The 13,718-nt window shown below is 44.7% G+C and overlaps 1 pseudogene; it reads right to left on the reverse strand.

Moving 5' to 3' along the window:
• The window catches only part of LOC123158403 (uncharacterized), a 124,479-nt pseudogene that overhangs the window by 11,937 nt on the left and 98,824 nt on the right, over nucleotides 1-13,718 (reverse strand).

Raw genomic sequence — 13,718 nt, forward strand, 5'->3', positions numbered from 1 at the left:
TCTTCTTCTTCTTCTTCTTCTTCTTCTTCTTCTCCTTCTTCTCCTTCTTCTTCTTCTTCTTCTTCTTCTTCTTCTTCTTCTCCTTCTTCTTCTCCTTCTTCTCCTCCTTCTTCTCCTTCTTCTTCTCCTTCTTCTTCTCCTTCTTCTTCTCCTTCTTCTTCTCCTTCTTCTGCTTCCTCTTCTTCTGCTTCTGCTTCTTCTGCTTCTGCTTCTTCTGCTTCTCCTTCTTCTGCTGCCATCCTTTGGGAAGCACCACACGCGGCGGCCGTCCTCCCTGAACACCCTCAGATAGAGGGTCGCCAGGCCATCGTACTTGAAGTGGAGGGTACACCTTCGGCCAAGGCCACGCACACGGGCGAAAGTCTGCCAGCCACGGGTCAGGACCATGCTACCAGAGGCGGCGATCTCGGCACCAACCCATGAAGCTCTGTTGCAGCAACTGTCGGCCTGCAGCCAGAGACCATCAAGCCCCGAGGAAGGAAGTTTGCCAGAGAAGAAACGCGGAAGCTGGAACGAGGTGTCGGCCGGGCTCTCCGACAACACCACGAATTCAGGGAGCACGTCTAGCGAAGAGAAGCGCGGCCGAGGCGGGTGCACGATCACGGCGCGCCTCCCTTCATCATGGGGGCTGCTCTGAAGCTGGTGTCCCCTGCTGCGAGAAGAGGTGCCATCGCGGGCACCAAGAGGAGTGCCGGCTCTAGAGGGTGCACGCCCGCGCCCCCTAGGAGACGTCGTGGGAACCGTGGGATGCTTGCGGGGGCGACCGCGACCTCTCTTGGGAGGCGGAGAGGCAGACCCCTCCTTGGAAGCCTTCCCCTTCTCAGCCGCTGAAAACCTCCTCAGCGACGCCATGGGCACAAGGTGGAGATGAGAAGAAGCAAGCAGAAGCAATACGAAGGAGAGATGGGCGAGGGGTTGTGCCCCTCCCTCGCCTTTATAGCCAACAGAGGCCAATCGTCGGCCTCCACGACCTCGTGCCATCATGACCATCTGCATGCTCCATTGTCCCGTCAAGTCGAACGGTTGTCGAGGCAGCATGGGGAAGCAGAGTCGCCCACGTCCCATCAATCGCCACGCGTCATCAAGGCCGCAGGCGGTTAGGGCCCGAGGCGCTACGCACTTGCCCTTTCGCTTTGCCTGGAAGCCAAGTCCGAGCGCACCTTGGGCACAGGGGCTATTGTCGGTGTCCTGGATATGGGGGTATCCAGCCCTGCCTGCCTGTGGCCCACCACGTGGCTCCATCGACGGTTCGACACGGCCCAGCTTTAGCATCAACGACTCAAGACCCTCGCGAGGGGCCACGCCTCGCGAGGCGGACGACGCCAAGACCCCCAAGGGGATCGGCCTCCTCAGGCTGGCTCCCGAGGGGCGGAGAGTTCTATGCAAGGTTTACCTCACGAGGCTCAGCTGACGTGAGTCATGACGAGCAAGGCCAAGCGGGCGCTAGGAGGGCGCAGAGCGCGGGTTTCCTCTTCGGTGCAAGGGAGGCAAGCCGCTGGCGCAGAGTCCCGAGGAATCAGCCAAAGGTTTCCATTCTGGTGCAACGAGACCAAGACCGTCATGACGGCAGGACGGAGGTCATTGACGATGAAGGAAATATGCCCTAGAGGCAATAATAAAGTTATTATTTATTTCCTCATATCATGATAAATGTTTATTATTCATGCTATAATTGTATTAACCGGAAACATGATACATGTGTGAATACATAGACAAACTTAATGTCACTAGTATGCCTCTACTTGACTAGCTCATTAATCAAAGATGGTTATGTTTCCTAGCCATAGACATGTGTTGTCATTTGATTAACGGGATCACATCATTAGGAGAATGATGTGATTGACTTGACCCATTCTGTTACCTTAGCACTTGATCGTTTAGTATGTTGCTATTGCTTTCTTCATGACTTATACAAAGTTCCTGTAACTATGAAATTATGCAACTCCCGTTTACCGGAGGAACACTTTGTGTGCTACCAAACGTCACAACGTAACTGGGTGATTATAAAGGAGCTCTACAGGTGTCTCCAAAGGTACATGTTGAGTTGGCGTATTTCGAGATTAGGTTTTGTCACTCCGATTGTCGAAGAGGTATCTCTGGGCCCTCTCGGTAATGCACATCACTATAAGCCTTAAAAGCAATGTAGCTAATGAGTTAGTTATGAAATGATGCATTACGTAACGAGTAAAGAGACTTGCTGGTAACGAGATTGAACTAGGTATTGGATACCGACGATCAAATCTCGGGCAAGTAACATACCGATGACAAAGGGAACAACATATGTTGTTATGCAGTTTGACCGATAAAGATCTTCGTAGAATATGTAGGAGCCAATATGAGCATCCAGGTTCCACTATTGGTTATTGACCGGAAACAGTTCTAGGTCATGTCTACATACTTCTCGAACCCGTCATATTATGAGTTTATGAGTTTTGATGTACCGAAGTTTGTTCGGAGTCCCAAATGAGATTATGGACATGACGAGGAGTCTCCAAATGGTCGAGACATGAAGATTGATATATTGGAAGCCTATATTTGGATATCGGAATTGTTCCGGGTGAAATCGGGATTTTACCGGAGTACCGGGAGGTTACCGGAACCCCCCGGGGGGCTCAATAGGCCTACATGGGCCCTAGTGGAGAGGAAGAGAGGAGGCAAGGGCTGGCCGCGCCCCCTCCCCCTAGTCCGCATAGGACAAGGAGAGGGGGGCGGCGCCCCCCCCCTTTCCTTCCTCTCTCCCTCCTCCTTCCCCCCTTCTCCTTCTCCAACTAGGAAAGAAGGGAGTCCTACTCCCGGTGGGAGTTGGACTCCCCCTTGGCGCGCCCTCCTTGGCCGGCCGCCCCCTCCCCTTGGCTCCTTTATATACGGGGGCAGGGGGGCACCTCTTGACACAACAATTGACCTCCAAGATCTCTTAGCCGTGTGCGGTGTCCCCCTCCACCATAGTCCTCGATAATATTGTAGCGGTGCTTAGGCGAAGCCCTACGACGGTAGAACATCAAGATCGTCACCACACCGTCGTGCTGACGGAACTCTTCCCCGACACCCTGCTGGATTGGAGTCCGGGGATCGTCATCGAGCTGAATGTGTGCTAGAACTCGGAGGTGTCGTAGTTTCGGTGCTTGATCCGTCGGGCCGTGAAGACGTACGACTACATCAACCGCGTTGTTCTAAAGCTTCCGCTTTCGGTCTATGAGGGTACGTGGACAACACTCTCCCCTCTCATTGCTATGCATCACCATGATCTTGCGTGTGTGTAGGAATTTTTTTGAAATTACTATGTTCCCCAACAGTGGCATCCGAGCCTGGTTTTATGCGTAGATGTCATATGCACGAGTAGAACACAAGTGAGTTGTGGGTGATACAAGTCATACTGCTTACCAACATGTCATACTTTGGTTCAGCGGTATTGTGAGATGAAGGGGCCCGGACCGACATTACGCGTACGCTTACGCGAGACTGGTTTCACCGTTACAAGCACTCGTTGCTTAAAGGTGACTGGCGGGTGTCTGTCTCTCTCACTTTAGTTGAACCGAGTGTGGCTATGCCCGGTCCTTGCGAAGGTTAAAAGAGCACTAACTTGACGAACTATCGTTGTGGTTTTGATGTGTAGGTAAGAACGGTTCTTGCTCAGCGCGTAGCAGCCACGTAAAATTTGCAACAACAAAGTAGAGGACGTCTAACTTGTTTTTGCAGGGCATGTTGTGATGTGATATGGTCAAGACCTAATGCTATATTTTATAGTATGAGATGATCATATTTTGTAGCCGAAGTTATCGGCAACTGGCAGGAGCCATATGGTTGTCGCTTTATTGTATGAAATGCAAATGCCCTGTAATTGCTTTACTTTATCACTAAGCGGTAGCGATAGTCGTAGAAACAATAGATGGCGTAACGACAATGATCCTACGATGGAGATCAAGGTGTCGCGCCGGTGATGATGGTGATCACGACGGTGCTTCGGAGATGGAGATCACAAGCATAAGATGATGATGGCCATATCATATCACTTATATTGATTGCATGTGATGTTTATCCTTTATGCATCTTATCTTGCTTTGATTGACGGTAGCATTTTAAGATGATCTCTCATTAAATTATCAAGAAGTGTTCTCCCTAAGTATGCACCGTTGCGAAAGTTCTTCGTGCTGAGACACCACGTGATGATCGGGTGTGATAGGCTCTACATTCAAATACAACGGGTGCAAAACAGTTGCACACGCGGAATACTCAGGTTAAACTTGACGAGCCTAGCATATATAGATATGGCCTCGGAACACGGAGACCGAAAGGTCGAACGTGAATCATATAGTAGATAAGATCAACATAGTGATGTTCACCATTGAAACTACTCCATCTCACGTGATGATCGGACATGGTTTAGTTGATTTGGATCATGTGATCACTTAGATGACTAGAGAGATGTCTGTCTAAGTGGTAGTTCTTAAGTAATATGATTAATTGAACTTAAATTTATCATGAACTTAGTACCTGATAGTATTTTGCTTGTCTATGTTTGTTGTAGATAGATGGCTCGTGTTGTTGTTCCATTGAATTTTAATGTGTTCCTGAGAAAGCTAAGTTGAAAGATGACGGTAGCAATTACACGGACTGGGTCTGTAACCTGAGGAATATCCTCATTGTTGCACAGAAGAATTACATCCTGGAAGCACCGTTGGGTCCTAGGCCTGCTGCAGATGCAACTGACGACATTAAGAACGTCTGGCAGAGCAAAGCTGATGACTACTCGATAGTTCAGTGTGCCATGCTTTACGGCTTGGAACCGGGTCTTCAACGATGTTTTGAACGTCATGGAACATATGAGATGTTCCAGGAGTTGAAGTTAATATTTCAAGCAAATGCCCGGATTGAGAGATATGAAGTCTCCAATAAGTTCTATAGCTGTAAGATGGGGGAGAATAGTTCTGTCAGTGAACATATACTCAAAATGTCTGGGTATAATAATCACTTGATTCAAATGGGAGTTAATCTTCCTGATGATAGTGTCATTGATAGAATTCTCCAATCACTGCCACCAAGCTACAAGAGCTTCGTGATGAACTATAATATGCAAGACATGGACAAGACTATTCCTGAGCTCTTCGCAATGCTAAAAGCTGCGGAGGTAGAAATCAAGAAGGAGCATCAAGTGTAGATGGTCAATAAGACCACCAGTTTCAAGAAAATGGTAAAGGGAAGAAGAAGGGGAACTTCAAGAAGAACAGCAAGCAAGTTGCTGCTCAAGAGAAGAAACCCAAAGCTGGACCTAAGCCTGAGACTGAGTGCTTCTACTGCAAGCAGACTGGACACTGGAAGCGGAACTGCCCCAAGTATTTGGCGGATAAGAAGGATGGCAGAGTAAATAGAGGTATATGTGATATACATATTATTGATGTGTACCTTACTAATGCGTGGTAGCACCTGGGTATTTCATACTGATTCTATTGCTAATATTTGCAACTCGAAACAAGGACTACTGATTAAGTGAAGATTGGCTAAGGACGAGGTGACGATGCGCGTGGGAAATGGTTCCAAAGTCGATGTGATTGCGGTCGGCACACTACCTCTACATCTACCATCGGGATTAGTTTTAGACCTAAATAATTGTTATTTGGTGCCAGCGTTAAGCATGAACATTATATCTGGATCTTGTTTGATGTGAGACGGTTATTCATTTAAATCACAGAATAATGGTTGTTCTATTTATATGAGTAATATCTTTTATGGTCATGCACCCTTGAAGAGTGGTCTATTTTTATTGAATCTCGATAGTAGTGATACACATATTCATAATGTTGAAGTCAAAAGATGCAGAGTTGATAATGATAGTGCAACTTATTTGTGGCACTGCCGTTTAGGTCATATCGGTGTCAAGCGCATGAAGAAATTCCATTCTGATGGACTTCTGGAATCACTTGATTATGAATCACTTGGTACTTGCGAACCGTGCCTCATGGGCAAGATGACTAAAACGCCGTTCTCCGGAACTATGGAGAGAGCAACTGATTTATTGGAAATCGTACATACTGATGTATGTGGTCCAATGAATATTGAAGCTCGTGGAGGGTATCGTTATTTTCTCACCTTCACAGATGATTTGAGCAGATATGGGTATATCTACTTGATGAAACACAAGTCTGAAACATTTGAAAAGTTCAAAGAATTTCAGAGTGAAGTGGAAAATCATCGTAACAAGAAAATAAAATTTCTACAATCTGATCGTGGAGGAGAATGTTTGAGTTACGAGTTTGGTTTACATTTGAAACAATGCGGAATAGTTTCAAAACTCACGCCACCCGGAACACCACAACGAAATGGTGTGTCCGAATGTCGTAATCGTACTTTACTAGATATGGTGCGATCTATGATGTCTCTTACTGATTTACCGCTATCGTTTTGGGGTTATGCTTTAGAGACGGCTGCATTCACGTTGAATAGGGCACCATCAAAATCCGTTGAGACGATGCCTTATGAACTGTGGTTTGGCAAGAAACCAAAGTTGTTGTTTCTTAAAGTTTGGGGCTGCGTGCTTATGTGAAGAAACTTCAACCAGATAAGCTCGAACCCAAATCGGAGAAATGTGTCTTCATAGGATACCCAAAAGAGACTATTGGGTACACCTTCTATCAAAGATCTGAGGGCAAGATTTTTGTTGCTAAATTCGGATCCTTTCTAGAGAAGGAGTTTCTCTCGAAGAAGTGAGTGGGAGGAAAGTAGAACTTGATGAGGTAACTATACCTACTCCCTTGTTGGAAAGTAGTTCATCACAAGAACCGGTTCCAGTGACAACTACACCAATCAGTGAGGAAGCTAATGATACTGATCATGAAACTTCAGATCAAGTTACTACTGAACCTCGTAGGTCTACCAGAGTAAGATCCGCACCAGAGTGGTACGGTAATCCTATTCTGGAAGTCATGTTACTTGACCATGGCGAACCTACGAACTATGAGGAAGCGATGATGAGCCCAGATTCCGCAAAATGGCTTGAAGCCATGAAATCTGAGATGGGATCCATGTATGAGAACAAAGTATGGACTTTGGTGGACTTGCCCGATGATCGGCAAGCCATCGAGAATAAATGGATCTTCAAGAAGAAGACTGACGCTGATGGTAATGTAACTGTCTACAAAGCTCGACTTGTTGCAAAAGGTTTTCGACAAGTTCAAGGGGTTGACTACGATGAGACTTTCTCACCCATAGCGATGCTTAAGTCTGTATGAATCATGTTAGCAATTTCCGCATTTTATGATTATGAAATTTGGCAAATGGATGTCAAAACTGCATTCCTGAATGGATTTCTAGAAGAAGAGTTGTATATGATGCAACCAGAAGGTTTTGTCGATCTAAAAGGTGCTAGCAAAGTGTGCAAGCTCCAGCGATCCATTTATGGACTGGTGCAAGCATCTCGGAGTTGGAATAAACGCTTTGATAGTGTGATCAAAGAATATGGTTTTATACAGACTTTTGGAGAAGCCTGTATTTACAAGAAAGTGAGTGGGAGCTCTGTAGCATTTCTGATATTATATGTAGATGACATATTGTTAATTGGAAATGATATAGAATTTCTGGATAGCATAAAGGGATACTTGAATAAAAGTTTTTCAATGAAAGACCTCGGTGAAGCTGCTTACATATTGGGCATCAAGATCTATAGAGATAGATCAAGACGCTTAATTGGACTTTCACAAAGAACATACCTTGATAAAGTTTTGAAAAAGTTCAAAATGGAGCAGGCAAAGAAAGGGTTCTTGCCTGTATTACAAGGTGTGAAGTTGAGTCAGACTCAATGCCCGACCACAACAGAAGATAGAGAGAAAATGAAAGATGTTCCCTGTGCTTCAGCCATAGGCTCTATCATGTATGCAATGCTATGTACCAGACCTGATGTATGCTTAGCAATAAGTTTAGCAGGGAGGTACCAAAGTAATTCAGGAGTGGATCACTGGACAGCGGTCAAGAATATCCTGAAATACCTGAAAAGGACTAAGGATATGTTTCTCGTTTATGGAGGTGACAAAGAGCTAGTCGTAAATGGTTACGTCGATGCAAGCTTTGACACTGATCCGGACAATTCTAAATCGCAAACCGGATACGTGTTTATATTGAACGGTGGAGCTGTCAGTTGGTGCAGTTCTAAACAAAGCATCGTGGCGGGATCTACATGCGAAGCAGAGTACATAGCTGCTTCAGAAGCAGCAAATGAAGGAGTCTGGATGAAGGAGTTCATTTCCGATATAGGTGTCATACCAAGTGCATCGGGACCAATGAAGATCTTCTGTGACAATACTGGTGCAATTGCCTTGGCAAAGGAATCCAGATTTCACAAGAGGACCAAGCATATCAAGAGACGCTTCAATTCCATCCGAGACCAAGTCCGGGTGGGAGACATAGAGATTTTCAAGATACATACGGATCTAAATGTTGTAGACCCGTTGACTAAGCCTCTTCCACGAGCAAAACATGATCAACACCAAGACTCCATGGGTGTTAGAATCATAACTATGTAATCTAGATTATTGACTCTAGTGCAAGTGGGACACTGAAGGAAATATGCCCTAGAGGCAATAATAAAGTTATTATCTATTTCCTCATATCATGATAAATGTTTATTATTCATGCTACAATTGTATTAACCAGAAACATGATACATGTGTGAATACATAGACAAACTTAATGTCACTAGTATGCCTCTACTTGACTAGCTCATTAATTAAAGATGGTTATGTTTCCTAGCCATAGACATGTGTTGTCATTTGATTAACGGGATCACATCATTAGGAGAATGATGTGATTGACTTGATCCATTCCGTTAGCTTAGCACTTGATCATTTAGTATGTTGCTATTGCTTTCTTCATGACTTATACAAAGTTCATATAATTATGAGATTATGCAACTCCCGTTTACCGGAGGAACACTTTGTGTGCTACCAAACGTCACAACGTAACTGGGTGATTATAAAGGAGCTCTACAGGTGTCTCCAAAGGTACATGTTGAGTTGGCGTATTTCGATATTAGGTTTTGTCACTCCGATTGTCGGAGAGGTATCTCTGGGCCCTCTCGGTAATGCACATCACTATAAGCCTTGCAAGCAATGTAGCTAATGAGTTAGTTACAAAATGATGCATTACATAACGAGTAAAGAGACTTGCCGGTAACGAGATTGAACTAGGTATTGGATACCGACGATCAAATCTCGGGCAAGTAACATACCGATGACAAAGGGAACAACGTATGTTGTTATGCGTTTTGACCGATAAAGATCTTCGTAGAATATGTAGGAGCCAATATGAGCATCCAGGTTCCGCTATTGGTTATTGACCGGAAACAGTTCTAGGTCATGTCTACATAGTTCTTGAACCCGTAGGGTCCACACGCTTAAGGTTTCGATACAGTTATATTATGAGTTTATGAGTTTTGATGTACTGAAGTTTTTTCGGAGTCCCGAATGAGATTACGGACATGACGAGGAGTCTCGAAATGGTCGAGATATGAAGATTGATATATTGGAAGCCTATATTTGGATATCGGAATTGTTCCGGGTGAAATCGGGATTTTACCGGAGTACCGGGAGGTTACCGGAACCCCCCCGGGGGCTTAATGGGCCTACATGGGTCCTAGTGGACAGGAAGAGAGGAGGCAAGGGCTGGCCGCGCCCCCTCCCCCACTAGTCCGAATAGGACAAGGAGTGGGGGCGGCGCCCCCCCCCCTTTCCTTCCTCTCTCCCTCCTCCTCCCCCCCTTCTCCTTCTCCAACTAGGAAAGAAGGGAGTCCTACTCCCGGTGGGAGTAGGACTCCCCCTTGGCGCGCCCTCCTTGGCGAGCCGCCCCCTCCCCTTGGCTCCTTTATATACGGGGGCAGGGGGCACCTCTAGACACAACAGTTGATCTCCAAGATCTCTTAGCCGTGTGTGGTGCCCCCCTCCACCATAGTCCTCGATAATATTGTAGCGGTGCTTAGGCGAAGCCCTGCGACGGTATAACATCAAGATCGTCACCACGCCGTCGTGCTGACAGAACTCTTCCCCGACACCCTGCTGGATCGGAGTCCGGGGATCGTCATCGAGCTGAACGTGTGCTAGAACTCGGAGGTGCCATAGTTTCGGTGCTTGATCGGTCGGGCCGTGAAGACGTACGACTACATCAACCGCGTTGTTCTAACGCTTCCGCTTCCGGTCTACGAGGGTACGTGGACAACACTCTCCCCTCTCGTTGCTATGCATCACCATGATCTTGTGTGTGCGTAGGAATTTTTTTGAAATTACTACGTTCCCCAACAGACCAGCCCACCGCAGCGTCACGACCAGAGCCTTTTCGCAGGCGAAGACTACTTTTGTTAGGATAAGTTGTACTACTTGTCCCCTTTCAAATCCGGCCGTTGTGGGATCCCTTCCCGCCAACATTTGGAAAGAGGACCAAGGCCACTATAAATAGGACTAGCCACCACCATAGAGGACAGGTCGAACTAGCTCACACCACACCAGCTCCCTCGAGCTCAAGAACACCTCGCCTCCTGAGGCCTATTCATCCATTGTACTAGTTCATCCTCAGCCCTCCGAGGCAATCCACCAAAAACGCTGGAGTAGGGTATTACACTGCAAGGTGGCCCAAACCAGGATAAACTGTTGTGTCTCTTTGTCTCTCTGAGCTTGTCGTGCTAGGCTTAGGAGGATCGCGAGTAGGCAGGCCGGGTAGGTTGAGATCTCCGCACGCACCCAGAGTTCGAACCTCTCAAGGTTTGCGGATCCCTTAATCTGACAGTTTGGTACCCTACAAACAATTTCTATCTTTTGTTCTCCGCTAATAGGAACTCAGGAGTGATTCTTTATTGCACTTTGAGGGGTAATCATATGATCCAACTATGTTAGCATTGTTGAGAGATTGCACTAGTGAAAGTATGCACCCTAGGTCTCATTTTCCATCATTGCAATACTGTTTGTGCTCCGTTTTACTATTTACTACCTTACTGTTTTTATTGTTCGCACTACAAAAAATCATATCTACTATCCATATTACACTTGTATCACCATCTCTTCGCCGAACTAGTGCACCTATACAAATTACCATTGTATTTGGTGTGTTGCGGACACAAGAGACTTTTTATTACTTGGTTGCAGGGTTGTTTGAGAGAGACCATCTTCATCCTACACCTCCCACGGATTGATAAACCTTAAGTCATCCACTTGAGGGAAAATTGCTACTGTCCTACAAAACTCTACGCTTGGAGGCCCAACACGTGTCTACAAGAATAAAGTTGCGTAGTAGACATCACTAAGCAATTAGAATCACACATTATTTCTAAGTTTCATAGAGAACCATATTTGAGTTCTTCTAACAACGGTTTAAGATCCATTGTGTGGTTTTTCATCATCCCTTAGTCCCCAAGTCTCACACATGCTTGCACTAATGAAGCTTTATTAAGTAGTTCATTAAATCCACCTTTTTCCACATCCTTGAGGCATTCTTTATTTCCTAGAAGACTCCTTTCAAGGTTGTTGGATGGAACACCAAGATGATTAAGGTGTACTATTGTATCTCTTTCTCTAGGAACCCAACAAAAATGGTTTATTATTGAACTTTGAGACTGGAAAATTCCGCACTGTCTTGTCCAAATAGGAGTGTAATACTCTCATGTTTGCAATCATTAATTGCTTATGTAGTGTTCAAAGATAGTCTCACAAAAATAATTGTGCAAAATAGATGTTTAGGCATTTCGATAACAAAAAAGCACGGGAGAAATAAAACCTCCAACCAAGGGAGGAGCACACAAAAGAATGCCATCATGACTTTCATGGAGATATTAGTTGATCTTATCTCATAATGGTAGATACCCTTATCAATCTCTTCGAAGTTTGAGTAGGATATCACACTTATACTCTTGCCAAGATTAGAAATACCATAATAAGATGTATCATTGAAAGAACCAATGAATAGCCGACTTACTCAAGCTTTTACCTTTGGATTTATTTATCCCTAGAGCATGCTTCTTTATCCAAGGTAATGACCTTGTATTCTCCCAACTCGGATGACAAAAGTTCTTTAATCACATTAATACATGGACTGATCATCCCATCATTCACTTCCACCTTCCCTAGTCATGTTTGGTTTTCTGACTTATATGAACCAAATGTGTCGGTACAAGAGAAGATCCATGTACTTTTGTATAGGTACAAATATAGGACTAGATGAGATCAATATTGTTGGAGGACACTTTGACGACATGAGTGCGTTGAATACTGATGGTGCACCTGAGCAATTGCTAAACCAATTCAAGTATGGTTACTGACATGCTAGAAACATGTTAACCAGCGGCGGAGCCAGCCTATAAGCGTTGGGTTCAAGTGAACCCAACGGAATTTGCCTGCTACGTGCGTGCAGGTATTTATTTTGTGACGTGAACCCAATAAAAACTTGTCGCTGACCCCATCAATTTTTTCGGGACAAACAGACCCCATCAAATCAAATAAAGAGCCTCACGTGGATAGCTAAATACAAGGCCCAAAAAGCCTATAAGTAAATGTGGATGAGTCCATTCCCAGGCCTAAACCATGATTACCCTAATGGAAAACACACGCAGCCGAACGCATCACCCGTCATCCGTTCGTTTTCCAATTCGCATCTCTCCTGATCGACTCTCCTCTTGGTCGGCGCCTCGGCCACCGCACGCCGCCAGCAAGCAGGCGATGCAGATACACAACAACTACAACTATAGCCCAAAAATTATGGTAATTAGATTACGTCGCCACATCTTCCCTCTCTTGTACATGTTCTATCTAGACTGTTTGCCCAGTACGTTAGTTCTTTTTCTTTTGCCCTAGGTTTTTTATTTGTTTTTCTCCGTGGACTTTGATTGATCTAGGCGAACGAACAATTTTTTTGATATGGCCATTGAACAGTATTAATAAAAGAGAACTTGGTCATAGTATTATTCAAAGAGAACTCGATCATCAGATCCAGATATCTGATACAGGCATATCAATGTCACCCATTAGACGTAGGTATGTCTTGCACTTTTCAGTTTTTAATTCAACATAATATGTGATACTATATTTTGTTATTGTTATATTGTTTATGGGTGCTATACTTTTTGTCGCAATTAGGCTTTAATCTTCATAAACTAATATCAAGTTCTCATAAAGAGTGAATGAGCGAACCCAATAGCCCAATTTTCTAGCTCCGCCCCTGATGTTAATATGATCATAAGATTAATCCTTGCATGAAATCAAATAACAAACCAGTAAGATATGCAATCTAAATTAAGGATTTAAGATGAAGTAATTGTTTGAGAAAGTGGGGTTAGTAAATGAGGTCTCATCGACCCTCATGCCCATGGCTAAGAGTAGCAAACATTAAAACTCAATCAAACAATACCCAAATCCTAGTCACCCTAAGGGGGTATTTAAGGAGGGACAAGAGTCGAGAGGGTTCAGCCAGCCGAACGATGGGGGCAAGGGGTCTGAATCCCTCCCTAGGTCGGTTTTCTACCTAAGTGTGAACTCTAAAGTCTCCTTGTTTGAAAGGATTGAAGATGTTGACTAAGGGAGTTAAATAGGCACTACAAACATTTATCTTGTTTTAGCAAATATAGGAATGTGAATATAAATTAGGTTATCGGGAAATGCAACTACGTTGATACAACCTATATGATAAGACAAAGCAAGCTACACATGGTGGAGGTAGGGGAATGAAATAACCTCAAGTCAAATGAAGATTTATCT

Source organism: Triticum aestivum, chromosome 7B, assembly GCF_018294505.1.
Source record: "Triticum aestivum cultivar Chinese Spring chromosome 7B, IWGSC CS RefSeq v2.1, whole genome shotgun sequence".
NCBI classification, from domain to species: Eukaryota; Viridiplantae; Streptophyta; class Magnoliopsida; order Poales; family Poaceae; genus Triticum; species Triticum aestivum.